Here is a 13,947-nt window from a genome sequence, read left to right as displayed (position 1 = left end):
GAAATCATTGCAGGGACGGTGAGAGGAAAGGAGTCAGCACAACTCACAGAACTACAGGGAATGATAGCAGCATTAGAATGGGCAGAAGGGAAGGAGGTCAATATTTATACAGATTTGGCATATGTGGTAGGAACAATACAGGTTGAGCTTAGTCAATGGATTAGAAGTGGGTTTTTAACAGCAGCAAGCACCCCAATTAAACACGAGAAGGATGTTAGGAAACTGGCTGAGGCCCTCCTGAAACCAAGGGCATTAGCAGTTCTTAAATGTAAAGGACATGATAGAACAGATACGATGGTGGCTCGGGGAAATCAGGAAGCGGACATGGTCGCTAAAAGGGCAGCAGGATACGGCCCTCAGTTTATTATGATACAGGCAGACAGAACAGTACATGACTTATTACCACCATGTAGGGTAGAAGTAATAGTACAGGAACAAGCAAAGGCATCACGTCAGGAAAGGATGGTATGGGAGGAAAGGGGGGCAACCAAGGATCAAGGACTATGGAGATCGATAGACGGGAGGCCAGTTTTACCATCTGGACTCATGAAACCCCTCCTCGAGGAGGCGCATGGGCTAACACACTGTGGAAAGAAGCAGATGATAAGGTACTTGATACATTGGTGGCAACCCTTCCTGCCGGTGATGGTGGAGAACCATATTAGAGAGTGTGATGTATGTATAGCTTTCAATGTAAAGGCGACTGTAAAGCCACATGAAGGTCAGTTCCCGCTACCTAAGTTACCAGGGCAGGAAATCGTACTTGATTATACGGACATTATTGAGAGGGTAAGTGGCTATCGATACCTCTTAGTAGCAGTAGATGTGTTCACAGGGTGGCCGGAGGCAATCCCTGCCAAAAGAGAAGATGCAAGGATGGTATGTAAATTCCTGATCAACCAGTATATTCCGAGACACGGATTTCCTAGAAAAATTAGGTCCGATAATGGAAGTCATTTTAAGAATAATGATCTACAGGAGGTAGAAGCAATGTTGGGATTGAAACATGCCTTTGGAACGGTGTACCATCCGCAATCCCAAGGGAAAGTGGAGAGGATGAACCAAACAATAAAAAGTAAGATCGGGAAAGTACAGGCACGGACCAAACTAAATTGGGTGGATGCGTTGCCCCTGGCATTAATGTCAATAAGGAGTTCGGTAAGTTCTGTGACAGGATTTACTCCATATGAACTACAAACAGGGCACCAGTTTCCAGGACCGGGAGCCGGAATTCAGACTACGAAGAATGAGGTAAGCTCAATGGGATGCAAGCTTTATTATGAAAAACTAACGGCTCTGGTGTCAGATTTTTCACAACAGGTCACAAGTCCCAACAGAGAAGGGGAAACACCGATACCTTCAGTCGCGGAGTGGGTTCTGCTAAAGGTCATCAAAAGAAAGTGGTCGGAGCCCAGGTGGACAGGACCCTACAGAGTGGTGGAGAGGACGTCCCACGCGGTTCGACTACAAGGAAAAGGCGAGACGTGGTATCATTGGAGTCAGTGTGCAGCAACGGACCCACCGACACGGACACTGGAACAGATTCGAACGGAGGTGACTGAGAACCTGTGAAGCAACCACGGACTAAGAACACTTAACGTCCCTTTTTAAAGAGACTATTGGACTACGGTGACTGTGTATCAGTGGTTGACGGCATAATCGATTTATTGGCATCAAAACAATGAAGGGAGCTGTGATGGACACTATGTGGGGACTATGGGTGATGTTGTTCCTAGCCCTTGAAGCATCTGGAGAAGGAAACAACTGTACAAAGTGTTTGTGGTCAGCCTGGGAGGCCCATAACGAACTGAAACAGTACTTTGCGGATTGGACTGACATTCCTGAACACTGTGTTGGGGCCCCCACTGGACTGAAGTGTGTTCATAATGGCCAAGTTTGTGAGGTTAAGTTTAACAAGGGGTCGGAGATGCCGGTCCTTGCAAAAACTCCTGAGGTCTTGGTCCCATAAGTTAACTGGTGGTTGGTCTCATTTTCATGAGACCAAAAGGGGGACTGTTGGAATCTAGGGGTTAAAACAGTATGAAATAAATGATTAATTAATAAGTGTATATTTACTGCATGGTTCAGGGAAAAAGGAATGTGATTAAGTGGCAATCACAGCATGGAGCAAAGTTGGCTGAGCAAAATTGTCTGCTCCAAAATACAGCGAGAGGAAATGCATAAAACGATTTAGGAGGAATGCTCAAACTAAAGGAGGTGGTGAGTAGCACAGGAGACACAGGCCAGATCAGAACAAAGAATGGCCTGCAAGAAACAAAGGGAATGGAAAACCAGTCTAGGAGGAAGATTAAGGCAGGAGGAGGTGTTAAAGAGAACAGCAGAAATTGGCCGGACAAGAACAGAATGGTGATTAGAAATATCTGGGGATGAATTAATTTCTGATCAACACAACAGGATAGTCTGGCCTGGAGGATTAAGATGGGAGTGCTACACCCCAGATATCTGCAAAACAGGAGATGACTTGTGATAACCCTTATGCAAAAAGATCTAGCAAAGGAAGCCAACTTTTGTTCTGTATGATAAGGTTGACCTATATAAACTGAACCAACTGGACAATAGGGGTCAGTCTTGGGGAATAGCCTTTAGCCTTCCGAATATATTCGTGACCCAAAGGATGATTTACAAGATGCCAAGTGGGGGGGAACGTTTATTGTTACGTAACCTGTGAGTAGCAGCTTGTCTGCGAGTATTAGCATATATACCCCCTTTATCCCTACTCCAGTTATAGCCCTGACTAATGTTCTGCCTATCATTTTCCCACCATCTTCTCTGTACCATAATTTTTAGCACTCATCTCTTTAATATCTGTAGAAGCCAGGACGCCAACCCAATCCACTCCCCTAGGGCAGTCCATGTTGGGATCCTAAATTAAACAATACTAAATAAGGTATCCCACTATGAATACACTCTATATCTGTGCCCTGTCTGCATTGTAAAGGTAAACTTGTCCATTCCTCAAAGTAATTATCACCTCTGCTGCCCCTATTCCAGGAGGACTTAATACATTGTGTACAATTGGGTGGTTTCCCAAAAATTGGGAACCAGCAGAAAAACAATACAGCAAATAATAAAAATAACATTACAGCACTTTTTCCTGGCGTAGCGTAACTTTCAGACCAGAAGGATGCGAGACTGCACGCCAGGTGGAGGGTATATTATCAACGTCTTTAGTTCGTGGATTAGCTTGATTAATGCGTTGTATGTGAGTCCACCCCTTTTCTTTTGTCTGCACTGCAGTGTCTGTAATCAGAAGTACACAATAAGTGCGAGTCCTAATTAAAGCTAAGGGTAAGCATTTAATCCTGGATAGGCCAGTTTCCTCATGAAGTCAAGTGAGTTGATTTTTCAGGGTCTGATTCATCCGTTCAACACGGCCTGAACTCTGGGGGTGCCATGGGGTATGTAACTGCCAATCTATTCCCAGGATTTTACACACACCCTGGAGTACCTGAGAGGTAAAATGTGTACCTCGATCTGAGTCAATGGTTTGAATAATGCCATAACACCGAATAACAGACTCTAGTAATATCCGGATAACGGTGCTAGCACGATCATTAGGGGTCGGGAAAGCCTCAACCCATCGAGTAAAATGATCCACCATCACCAGGAGGTATTTATAAACCCCTATCTTAGGTAATTCCATGAAGTCAATCTGTAGTCGTTGAAACGGGCGTACGGCTATATCGCGAACGCCAGGCATTACCTGGCGCATGACTTTCTTATTCACTCACTGACAGATTGGGCACCCTCGAGTACTTTGCTTGGCTATGGTGTATATTCCCGAGCAATTAAAGGACCGTACAAAAGCATCCACAAGTGCCTGTGTTCCCCAATGTGTCTGCTGGTGGAGCTGATCAATAATCTGACGAGCCAAGGCTTTGTTCAGTACTTGGCGTCCCTCTGCCGTCCACCGCAACCCATCGGCAGTTTGACGCATTCCCTTGTCTTTCATATAAACCTCCTCTTCCCGTGAAAAGATGGGAGTCTTTTGAACCTCATGTGGGGTGGGGAGTAACAGCTGCATGTCTATTTTTTCTATGAGTGCAGCCTGTTTGGCAGCTTCATCTGCCCGTCTGTTCCCTTGTGCTTCAAGACTGTCAATAATTTGATGGCCCCGTACATGAACTACAGCTATCTCCTCAGGTAACATAAGAGCATCTAAGGATTGAACAATTAAATTTTCATGGATCAACTTTTGTCCTTTCCCAGTTATCATTCCCCGCTCTTTCCAAATCTTTCCAAAGGTGTGCACTACACCAAAAGCATACTTTGAGTTGATATAGATTGTGCCCACCTTTCCCTCTAAACCCTGGAGAGCTCTACAGAGGGCATATAATTCACAGGATTGTGCCGACCAATGACTGGGAAGACGACTGGCTTCAATCACAACTCCTTCATTCCCATCCACTACACTATACCCGCTATACCAAATGCCGTCAATGCAGCGGGAAGATTCATAAATAAACCATCTTTCACCCTCCCGTAAAGGTTCATCACTTAAATCATCTCTAATTTTTGCTCTAAATCATTAGGGACAGTATCAGAATCTGGAGAAACCAAGAAGGTGGCTGGATTCTGTTCTTTGTTCATAATCAGTGTCAAATCATCCCTATCCATGAGAATCGCTTCATACTTTAAAATTCTAGAATCAGTAAGCCACCTTCCGGCACATTGTAAGAGAATGGTGCGGACTGTGTGAGGGGTATGAACTATCATCGGGGCACCAAATGTAATCTTTCGTCCTTCCTCGACTAAAATAGCAGTGGCTGCAATTGCTTGCACACATTCTGGCCAACCATGACAAACAGGATCTAAAATTTTTGACAGAAAGGCAACTGGTTGTCTAAAGCCTGCCCTCTCTTGTGTTAATACTCCCATGGCCACACCGTCTTTCGCATTGGTATATAGGTCAAATGGCTTATTTAGGTCGGGTAAAGCCAAAACTGGGGCACTAATAAGTCGCTGTTTCACCAAGGTAAAATCTTTAATCTCCTCCTCCGTCAAGACAACAGTTTCACCCCCTAGAGTCGCAAGTTTATCATAAAGAAATTTGACCAGGCTAGAATAATTCTCAATCCAAATACTACAGTATCCCACTAAAGCAAGGAATTTTGTAAGTTCTCGAGCACTCTTTGGAGGCAGGATCTGCAGAATACCGCATGTTCTCTCTGGACTTATCTTCCTAATTCCTTGACTAACCAGATGGCCTAAGTATTTAACTTCAGATTGAACAAATTGTAACTTTGATTCGCTCACTCTAAGACCCTTATTCCCTAGAAAATTCAGAAATTCAACAGTGTATTGTTTAACCACATCATACGTTTTTCCCGTGATTAATAAATCATCAACATATTGTATTAATTGACAATTCTCTCTCCGAGGGGCCTCATCTAGAGCCTGTTCTAAAACTTGGCCAAACAAATTTGGTGATTCTGTAAAACCCTGGGGAAGGACCGTCCACCGGTATTGATTTTTCCATCCTGTAAAAGGATTCTCCCACTCAAATGCAAACATGTCCCTACTGTCTATTGCCAACGGACAGGTCCAGAAGGCATCTTTGAGGTTAATTACACTAAACCACTTACTATGGGAATCAATTTTACCCATTATCATAAAGGGGTTAGGTACAACCAGATAACGGGTGAGAATAATTTTGTTTAACTCCCTCAAATCCTGCACTAATTGATAGGTACCGTCTGGTTTTTGGACAGGTAAAATTGGGGTATTAAAAGGTGACATACAAGGTTCGAGTATACCATCTTTCACCAATTGGTCAATTACTGGCTGCAGCCCCTTTCGGCCAGCCATAGGAATTGGGTACTGTTTTCGTCTGATTACTTGGTCAGGGTCTTTTAAAGTAACTTGTAGGGGAGGAACATCTAACCCTCCTCTATTGCCTCTTTTTGCCCATACTCTAGGATTTATTAGTTCCCAATCCTCCTCTGTTAATACATAAAATTGAACCCCGATACCTGATCCCTGTGGTCTGGTACCGATAGTTAATTGGTCCTGTAAATCTCGTCCCAACTCCAGCTTGGGGAACTCGTAAAATATCCTCTCTTATTATCTTTCCTCCCATTTGTATCCTTACATTCTTTAGTATAGGGACCGTAAAATTTCTTCCTCCCACTCCTGAAATCATCACTGTCCCTTCTGTTTTAACACCCTCGGGCCGTTATAAAATACTAGACCGGGCTGCCCCAGAATCTACTAGAAAAGTCATCTTGTCACTGTGGGGTCCTATGCTTAAATTTACCAATGGTTCTCCGTGCAGCCCCACGGTGTGTATTGACTGAGAACCGTGACCCCCCTATTCACAATCTGCCTCCATCAATGCATAAGATCGCGTCTCCCTGGCTCGCATTGGGCATTCCCTCTTAAAGTGTCCCTCCTTTTTACAATAATAGCAAACTAATGCTCCTGCTTCCCAATTTCTACCAGGGTCTCCACGGGGTCCCGGGAATGGTCGTCATCCCCGGAATTCTCCTCTACCCCTGCCTCTGCTCTGGTCTCTACTTCCCCACTCCTGGCGCTCCTCCCAACATCCAGGAGCTGGCACACAGCTCCTAACATTTCCCTGCTGTCCCTCCACAACTTCCTTGACTGCCTGCATCCAAATCTTAAAGCCTTTCCTTTCTGTTGATCTTCAGGCCTCTGGACGTATGCCCTTTGTGCGATCTGTAAAAGCTGTGTTATTCCCTGTTCATGCCAATTCTCTGTCTTTTGTAATTTCTTCCTGATATCTGGGGCTGAATTAGTAACAAAGCTCATCAATACCAACTGTTCACCTGCTGGGAATCCTATATCCAATCCCCCATATTGCTGTATGGCCGCACGCAATCTATTCAGAAATGCAGAGGGGGTCTCCTCGGGACCTTGGGGAACCTCAAATGCCTTCTTAAAGTTCTGTCCTTTTGGAACAGACTCCTTCATTCCTTTTACTAGATTAACCCTGTACTCATCCATTCGCGTGCGACCATCGTTAGTAGTCTTATCCCAATTTGGGTTTACTAGGGGAAATTTTGCTTCTCCAGGTATCGCCTCTGGTCCCCCTTGGTGTTCCCTAACCCAGACTCTAATCCCTGCCTGGCAAATCATTCCACGCTCATCCAAAGTAAACAGAGTCTTAAAGATAGACATTAATTCATCCCAGGTATATATATTAGGTCCCAAAAATTGATCTAATTGTTCTGCACATCCCAGAGGGTCTTCTATCAGAGAGGTCATTTCCTTCTTAAAATTGCACACCTCTGTACTGGTCAGAGGCACATTTATGAACCCGAGACCCCCCACATCCCCTCCCAAGGGAACCTCTCGTAAAAGTCTCATCCAGTTCATTTCTGGCTTATCCCCTCTTCTCTGATGTTTAGGTTCCTGCCCTCCGGGAGACAAATCAAAGTGTTTTGCCCTTCCCTCCCAAAGGTTCTCACACTGTTCTGAATGACCCTCATAATCAAAGCCTCCTCCCTCTCATGTCAATTGAGGTGGTAATCTTGTACTCTGTGAGCGGGTCATCATACCACCCCTACTTTCTTTTTCTTTCTCTGTGGAGGAAGAGGGGAAGGTGAAGAAGGGTAAAGCGTAGGTGAGAGGGGGAAGATAGGAGCTGGCACAGGGGGAGCATAAGCTGGAGGAAGGGAATGTAACACATCCTATCCTTGTATTTCACGGGCAGAAGGTTCCTCATCCTTCTTGTTCTTACATTCCTTTTCGCTCAAAACGATCCACTGAGCCAACAGGCTGCATATTCTCTGCTCTCGGTATTACCTCCTTGATTTTGGTAGCGCCAGATGTTCAATGCCTGACACATCCCGTCCTCGTCGGATCTGAACTTTGGCCAATATACCGAACTCCCTTTTATCGGATTCTTAACCCATTCCTGATAGCAATACCTGACCATGGTCTGTTTATCTTTCCCACGGGTTTTCCCCGCACCCCAAAGAGATAACATTAATCCTAACAGACAATGTTTAGGTATCTGATCTACCCGTCCTTCTTCAGGACTGTTTCCCTTGCTACTTACTCCTCCCATACTAGCAGGTAAATAAATTCCTCTTACCAGGATCCAGTGGCTATTCCTAGCGCGCTTCCTTAACGTTCTCCCGTCGTTTGTTCTCAATGCCTCTTCTTGGATATCACTCGCTTCGTCCACTGACCAGTTACCCTTCGTCCGGGAGTCCAGTCGAATCAGCTGGGGTGCACCTACCCCTGTCGTCGGGCACTCTGTCAGTGGAGGGAGTGGGATCCCGGACGAGCCCCCATTTGTGAGAAACAGAAGTACCTTCACAGATTTCGCTCGAGACAAAAATTGAGAACAAAGAACATTTATTGTACAACAATGCAAAGTTGGGTGCTTCCCCTTACCCTGGGAATACACACACATACTGGGGCTCACCCAACTTTTATACAGTTCATTTCAGTGTAGAGGTACCCTCCCCCCCTTAACATTCTTCTGCCTCCTGGATTGGTTTGGCATTTGGTAATTCTGTCTGCCCTTACGTGCAGTTTCTGTAAAGTAAACTTGAAAGACCATGGGGTATCCTGTCTGGGTCCCATCATGTCATTGTCCTTATTCATGAATCTGCCTTTGTCCTTATTCACACATCTCAACCTCCAGGACTTACTAATTCTATATGCAGAATTTGCTAATTCTTTCTATCCTATCAAACCCTTATTCTATTATACTTGCGTAACCCTTCCTCACACTCTTATCGGAATTCATCCCTACTCAGCACTTACTTAACTTCCTCTAGTCTAGTCTATTATTCTTTATTTCATTCTAACTTTACTTCCTATATTCTATTATCTCTCACAGGCAGGAAACCAGGGTTATACATGAGCAGGTGGGAACGGGGCCAGCCATCAGCACAACACACTACCAGTGAATCCAGGTTCACTGCATTCACCCCTTCCTGCAGAATATAAGGGCTATGGATGAAGACAGAGAAAATGTATTCTGAAAAAAAAAGTTATTTCCAAATTTATAGACTTAAACGGTCCAGGAGGTCTGGAGATCCTAGGGGAATCCAGGGACCCTTGGACTCCATGGGTTTCCTGGTCCCCTTGTGAGGAAGGAGAGGCGGGCTGGTTCTCCGGCTCAACGGTGGAGGGGGATGCACATTCCTCCTGAACTGGATCCCCTGAGGCCCTGACTGGGGGTGGCAAGAATGAGCTCCGTGGCTTGCAGGGCACTTGAGGCAACGGACACTCTGTTCCAGTGGGTGCCAGATCCCTGATGAAAATGGTGTCCTCTCTGCCATCCAGGTACTCCACATAGATGTACATGGGATTGAAACTGTGGAGCAGTTTCATCCTTTCCACCAGGATTCGGTCTTGCTTCTCCTAATGTGCTTCCTGAGAAGGACTGGATCAGGAGTAATGAGTCAGGTTGGGAATGTAGTTCTCGATACCTACCTTCTTTTGAAACTGAATAGGAGCTCATGAAGTGTAGCGTTGGTCGCTGTACATAGTAGCGACCGGATGGAATAGACTTCCTGCCATTGTGAGTCTGGAAGGCCTTTTGACTTCAGGGCCAGTTTGACAGCCTTCCAAACCAAGGTGTTCTCCTTCTCAACTTGCCCATTCACCCAGGGGTTGTAGCTAGTAGTCCTGCTGGATGCAATGCCCTTCGCCAGCAGGTACTGGCATAGCTCGTCACTCATAAAGGATGAGCCCCAGTCACTATGAATATAGCTGGGATGCCCGAACAGGGCAAAAATGGAATCTTGGGGCTTTATGACTGATGAAGTGGACGTTTCTAGACACGGAATGGTGAACGGGAAGTGGGAGTACTCATCAATGATATAGTGGAAGAAAGTGTCCCCTTTCATGGAGGGGAAAGGTCCCTTAAAATCGACACTGAGCTGTTTGAAGGGCCTGGATGACTTGATCAGGTGTGCCTTTGCAGGGCGGTAGAAGTGCATCTTGCACTCCATGCAGACCTGGCAAGACCTGGTCATTTCCCTGATGTCTTCCATGGAGAAGGAGAGATTGTGCACCTTGACAAAATGAGCCATGCAGGTAACCCCTGCATGGCAGAGCTCATTATGTAGAGATCACAGTTGGCCAGTGTGTTCAGAGGCACAACTTCCTCTGGACAAGGCATCTGGAGGGTCATTAAGAGCTCCTGGCCAATAGGCAATGTCAGAATTGTAGGTGGAGAGCTCAATCCTCCACCTAGCAATTTTGTCATTTTTGAATTTTCCCCTCTTGACATTATTAAACATGAATGCAACAGAACGCTGGTCAGTGAGGAGCATAAATTTCCTACCAGCCAGGTAGTGTCTCCAGTGTCTCATGACTTCTACAATGGCTTAAGCCTCCTTTTTCACGGATGGGTTCCAGATCTCGTGGCTTTGTAATGTCTGAGCGAAGAATGCAACCGGCCTGCCCGCCTGGTTGAGGGTAGCGGACAGGGCTACATCCAAAATACCACTTTCCACTTGGAAAGGTGCATTGTCATCCACCGCATGCCATGGCAGCTTCCTCAAAGCCTTTGTGGTCCTGGGAAGGGGGAGCTCCAACAGGGGGCGCATCCTATCGGGATTGGGGCCAATGATGCCAATCTCCACCACGTATCCAAGGATAGCTAGACCTTTAGTCCTGAACATGCACTTGTTTGAGTTATAAGTGAGGTTCAGGGCTTTTGCCATGTGGAGAAAAATCTGAAGGTTGGCATGATGGACTTCTTAGGTATAAGATGGTGACTTTATTGAGGTAGGGGAAGGTAGCTTTAAACCTATACTCATCCACCATTCTGTCCATCTGCCTCTGGAAGATAGAAACCCCATTAGTGATACTGAAAGGGACCCTCTGGAATTGATGGAGACGACTGTTAGCCTCAAATGTCGAATATGGACAAATCTTGGAACGGAGTGGCAGCTGGTGATAAGCAGCTTTCAGGTCAAAGGTCGAATAGACCCAATACTGCGCAATATCATTCACCATGTCTGAAATTTGAGGGAGAGGGTATGTGTCCAGGAGTGTGCACCAATTAACATTTTGGCTGTAGTTAATTACTAACCTGGACTTGTTTTCCCCTTTTACCACTACCACTTGCACTCTCCACAGGCTGGTGCTAGGTTCAATGATACCTTCATCGAGTAGATGTTGAATCTCAGACTTTATGAAATCTTGGTCTGCTGTGCTGTTCCTCCCGCTCTTGGTAGCAATAAGTTTGCAGTCCAAGGACAGATTTGGGAAGGGAGGTGGGGGGTTGATATTCAGTGTGGAGAGGCTGCATGTGGGTTCTGATTTTAGGGGTCCTCCTTTCTGAACCATAACAGAGGGGAGGGGATCAGAATACTCCAAGGTCACGCTTTTAAGGTGACACAGGAAGTCCAGACCCAACAACACCGGAGCACACAATTCATCAAGAACATACAGACGAATCTTACAGAATTCCCCCCTTCAAATGACAAACACACTATACACTGTTGTTGAATATGCGTAGAATACAAACTCCTCAGAAATTAGAGATGCTAACGTGCTTTCTTTATGATGGTCAAATTGAAAGGGCTCACCGGATCTTCGGAACCACAAGAATCGGTGAACTGCAATCACAACCTGTCCAGGTAAGACTTTTGAGTTACCAGGAGCAAGATGCAATCTTCTACTTCAAAAAATTACAATGCCCCATTAGTGGTGGACAATGAAAAAGTAATGTGTTTGCAGGTCTTTAGCCAGGCCTTGGTCAAACGAAGAAAGGAACTTGATGAGGTTAAGAGACAACAGTCTAAAAACTTTAAATATTTAATTACTTACCCAGTGAGGTTGAGGATGGATGTTTCAGAAGTTAGTCGATGAAATTTCAAAAACCAAGTGTAAAACTTGAAAGTTTGGAAAGGATTAAAAATGCCACATGAGAAGACTGAAAAGACCATTTTAAAACAGGCCTAACTGAAAGATGTGTCTTTTTTTATCTACATTTAGTAGTGCTGAACCATCTAAAAGAAAACTCACTGTAATTTTTTATGTGGAGAGCTCTGGAAAGGAAGGAAGGAGGTAAAGAAAGTAGCAGGGTGAGAACTCCAGTTTAAGGGGGGAAATGGCACTGGGAGAGGAGCAGTTTTAAAAGATGGTGCAAAAGGGAGGGGCTCTTCTTCTTATAAAGATTCCATAGGCTTCTGGGTTCCATTGTTAACATCACTGTCAAAGCTTTGTATGTTTCTTAAATGGGAAATGTGTATGTTTCTTACAAGTGAAATGAAAAGGGAAATGTCTCTTTAAAGGGTTACAGTATTATTATTTTAAATTGGAAAGATTTTATTGTTGTACAATATTTGTTTGAAAAATGGTATGGATAAAACACTCAAGTTTATTAGTCTTAATATTAATGGGATAAACGGGTTGGTGAAGAGGAAAAGGGTCTTGGCATACTGTGACAGTACAGATTCTATCACCAATGTGTATATATACAGATGGTGGTGTAGGATGACTGTGATTGGCTGAGAGTGTAACCATGCATATGGGCAGGTCTTAAAGGATTGCTCCTAGCCAGACCAGGTCATTCTGGACTGGTCGACCTACTTGTGATATGCTCCAGTCTTTTAGTTAATAAAAGCCTTGGTTTGGATCAACAAGTCTTTGGTTCTTTCGATGCGCACTACACATACTTGAAATTAAAAGCAGATATAATCTTTTTGCAGGAAACATATCTCACCAAATTGAAACTTGATAAATTAAAAAGAGAATGGGTAGGATAAATAATATCATTGTCCTTTGGTTCAAAGGCAAGAGGGATAGTGATTCTAATTAATAAAAATAAACCAATGTTAATAGAAGACACTTCCATTGATCAAGCCGGAAGGTATGTAATGGCACATTATAAAATTTATGGAGAGGCATGGACATTTATGAATATTTATGCTTCAAATTATGATGATGAAGGTTTTATAAAGGATAACATCTTAAAAATAGCAGAGGGAAACAAAATATATTGATTGGAGGAGATTTTAATTTTTGCTTGGACCCAATACTAGATAAATCTGCAAGAACAGATTCATCACCCTCTGGCTAATTAAATTTCTCCTCATCTCTGTTCCAAAGGGACATCCTCTTATTCTGAGGCTGTGCCGTCTAGTCCTTGGCTCTCCCATAACTCAAAATATCTCCATATCCACTCTTTCAGTTCATTAAAAATTTGGCAGGTTTCAATGAGACCCTTCCTAATCCTTCTAAACTCCAGTGAGTACAGGCCCAGAACCGGCAAACATTCTTCATATGTTAATCTTCTCATCCCCGATACATTCTCTGAAACCTCCTCTAAACCTCTTCAATGCCAACACATCTTTCCAAGATACGAGGCCTAAAACTGTTCACACTAGTCCAAATGTGGTCTTGTAAAGCCTCAGAATTACATCCTTGCTTTTATATTCTAGTCCTCTTAAAATGAATGCAAACTTAACACCAACCCCTTGGAAAACCATTAGTCACCAGCTGAAAAGTTCCCCTTTATTTCCACTCTTTGCTTCTGTCTTCGAACCATCTTAGGCATTCACTTCTATCAGTAAACAATCCATGGCACATTGGGAGACTGCACACAGCCAGTACCTGGTGGGCAGTTGCAATATCACAAAGTTCCCAGAAGCAGCCTGGGATGATTGTAACTGCTGCAGAAAGATACAAGGCTCCAGATCTCTGACAACAGACCCACCAGTTCTGGGGGAAGATAGCTTGGCCAGTCTTGGGCAGTGTTGGATAAATATGTGAAACATTTCCCAGTGTAATTCAGGCCTTGAAGAAGGATCATTCTTGTGTGTGTTAGTGGGGGTGGGGGGGGGGGGGGGAGGGTTGAGGAAGTGGGAAGATAGAGAAAAGAGGAGGGGAAAGAGAAATGGAAGGTAGAAGAAGCAATGAACAGATATATTCATCAGAGGTCATCTGTGTACCTGCTTTTGAATGCCTAGTTATATGTAATCATCAATA

Source organism: Narcine bancroftii, chromosome 1 (assembly GCF_036971445.1).
Source record: "Narcine bancroftii isolate sNarBan1 chromosome 1, sNarBan1.hap1, whole genome shotgun sequence".
Lineage (NCBI taxonomy): Eukaryota > Metazoa > Chordata > Chondrichthyes > Torpediniformes > Narcinidae > Narcine > Narcine bancroftii.
The sequence above is the reverse complement of the archived record's forward strand: the minus strand, read 5'-3'. Positions refer to the sequence as shown.